The sequence below is a fragment of the Portunus trituberculatus genome, chromosome 46 (genome assembly GCF_017591435.1).
Source record: "Portunus trituberculatus isolate SZX2019 chromosome 46, ASM1759143v1, whole genome shotgun sequence".
Lineage (NCBI taxonomy): Eukaryota > Metazoa > Arthropoda > Malacostraca > Decapoda > Portunidae > Portunus > Portunus trituberculatus.
This window is the reverse complement of record NC_059300.1, coordinates 20,056,301-20,059,435: the sequence shown is the minus strand read 5'-3', so window position 1 is coordinate 20,059,435 and position 3,135 is coordinate 20,056,301.

Below are 3,135 nucleotides of genomic sequence, written 5' to 3'. Positions count from 1 at the left end.
TAATAATAATAACAACAACAATAATTATAACTAATAATAATAATAATAATAATAATAATGATAATAATAATGATAATAATAATAATAGGTAAAGGCTTTTGCCTTATATTTATTATAAACTGAGCGTATAGCCTAATACTTTTTCCATGGTTAACTTTCACGGAGCCAGACTCGTTTACAGATATCAGCAGTTGACGCGTTCCATGGACATTCCACTTCCTACTGGTGCAGTAGGAAGTGGAATGTCCATGGAACGCGTCAACTGCGCATGCGTTGGTACGATAACTTGGGCGTTCCATAACTTGGGCGTTCCATGGACGTTCCACTTCCTACTGCTACACCAGAGTTCAGCCTATACGCGTTTCACACACGTCCAATTTAGAGGTTGTGGCTTATTACCACAGAAATCAGTATTCAATGACATACGGTAATCACCACGGAAACTTAATACGCCGTATTATATTAATGTGGTATCATCAATATCTTTATATCGAATATATCACTAAGTAGTAAATTCCTTTTAGGTATCGGAAGTATCGGCATAAAATAAGCCGATACCGATACCGATACCGATACCCATAAAATGGGCCGATACCACCGATTCGGATACTGATACCGATGCATCGGTACAAAACCCCTTTTTAAACAAACCAGGCTGCTAAAACTAAATGATATAACAAACCTTGCGATAGCCTCATTTATGTATTTAAGTAAGACAGATAGACGCAACCTTCTTCCATCTCATGATTTTAGTAGCCGTCACCGTGATATTCTAAGACTGCCCCTCCATCGTCTTTCTAAGTTTGAACACTAAACAGCTTATCTGGGACCTTTAATATGGAACACCATTCCACAACATATTCAAGATGCTCCATCACTCAACACACTCAAGAATAGATATAAGAAATACATACTATCTACTTATTAATTCAACTTTACCCCTCATGTTTTGTTTTTAATCGTTGTTGCAATCAATTCCCAACTCTTTTCAATATTGTTACTGTCAATTCTATAGTATCTTGTAATCAACGTTTTTATTACTTTCATTATCTTATTGTCACTATCTAACTGTCAGGTCAACTTTGCATCTCATGTATTATTTATAAACATTTTTACTATTAATTCTCAACACTTACTATTGTCATTACTATTACTATATTATTCTGTAATTAATATTAGAATTACTATCATTACATACTGTTACTATTGATATCATTACCAGTACCACTATATACTATTGTTATAACTATCACCAGGCAATGCTTTATGTAATATTACTTCATTGGTTCAGGATCCTGCACATTGACTTCCGTTTTGTGGTGTCAATTTCCTTAGTTTTTTTTAAATTCTTTTATTTATTTTTATTATTTTATTTATTTATTTATTTTTTTATTGTTGCCCTAAAAGCTTTGCTTTAAAAGGGCTCCCATATGTGACATTGATTATTTTGTCATTATATCCATATATATATATATATATATATATATATATATATATATATATATATATATATATATATATATATATATATATATATATATATTGATATAATGACAAAGTAATCAATGTCATATATATATATATATATATATATATATATATATATATATATATATATATATATATATATATATATATATATATATATATATATATATATATATATATATATATATATATATATATATATATATATATATATATATATATATATATATATATATATATATATATATATATATATATATATATATATATATATATATATATATTTATTATTATTTTTTTTTGTAGTTGTATGGGATAATAAAATGTTTCAAATGTTTTCTCTCTCTCTCTCTCTCTCTCTCTCTCTCTCTCTCTCTCTCTCTCTCTCTCTCTCTCTCTCTCTCTCTCTCTCTCTCTCTCTCTCTCTCTCTCTCTCTCTCTCTCTCTCAACTCAATAACATCCTTTTCATAAGATGTCCTCATATCTTGGTCGAATCTCCACATATAAGTGATTCTTTTTCCGTCCAACTTCCTGCATTTTTTTTTCTTTACCGTCGTACAGTTGTTCAGGTTCTGGAACTCGCCTTAGTGTTTCACAACAGTCAAGAAACTTAGGGCTTTATCGTAAGCTTCGGAGAGAGAGAGAGAGAGAGAGAGAGAGAGAGAGAGAGAGAGAGAGAGAGAGAGAGAGAGAGCCCATCAAGTGTATTTTCACCTTACCGCTTTTATCCTCTGCCGTTTGATCTCTCACATTTAAGCCAAACCTCTGTGATAAGTTGTCGCTTCATTTTCTTGTTTTTGAAAGAAGAGCAGATCTGTTGGTCCTCACGAGACTGTTTTTGGTGAGGTGCGCCATCGGAAATGAAGTACGGAAGTGTCAAATAGTATAAATGAAGTGCAGAATATCACCCATGTTTCTGTTTGTGAGTATAATACATCTAACACTTTCTGGTCTCATCCCTCCTCTTCTCTCCTTCCTCCTCTTTTGTAATCTCTCCTCTCCTCTCCTCTCCTCTCTTCTCGTGAAATTCATGTTGGTTGATTTGACTCTTTTGTCGTCACTTCTGCTTTAACTCCTTGATTCCCATTGAAGGTTTGACACTTGATTTGAATAACAACAGATTTTACGGAAGAAAAACAAATTACACCCTCTTACTGGTAGTAATTATTCGGTTATTTCTTGTGGCGTCAGTGATATCTCAAATTTTTGCTTTAAACTCGCATTAAGTATTAATCTTAGATAGAAGTCACCGTAATAGAGTTAAGGATTTCAACACCTCACGTTTTGATGCTGGAAAGTAACCCTCTTTGAGATTGAATCTTCCCCTTCTTTGACAGAATCGGGTTAGGTATAAAACATGAAGTGGCGGCGTTGGTGCAGGAGACATGCAGGCAGGCAGGCAGGCAGGCAGGCAGGCAGGTAGCCGCACTACATCGCCGGAGATTACCTGCAATGTCTCATAAAGGGGATACAGGTTCACAGCGCTCCCATCATCCGTGTTTATGCAACCTGCGGCTTCCTTGGAAAACTGTCGGAATTGACTGGCTTGTCTGGCTGACGTGGTGGGTCGACAGATGTGGCTGGATGGTTGGATTAGGAAAGGCTGGGTGACTTAATGAATGAACTGGTGCGACTGACTGACTGAC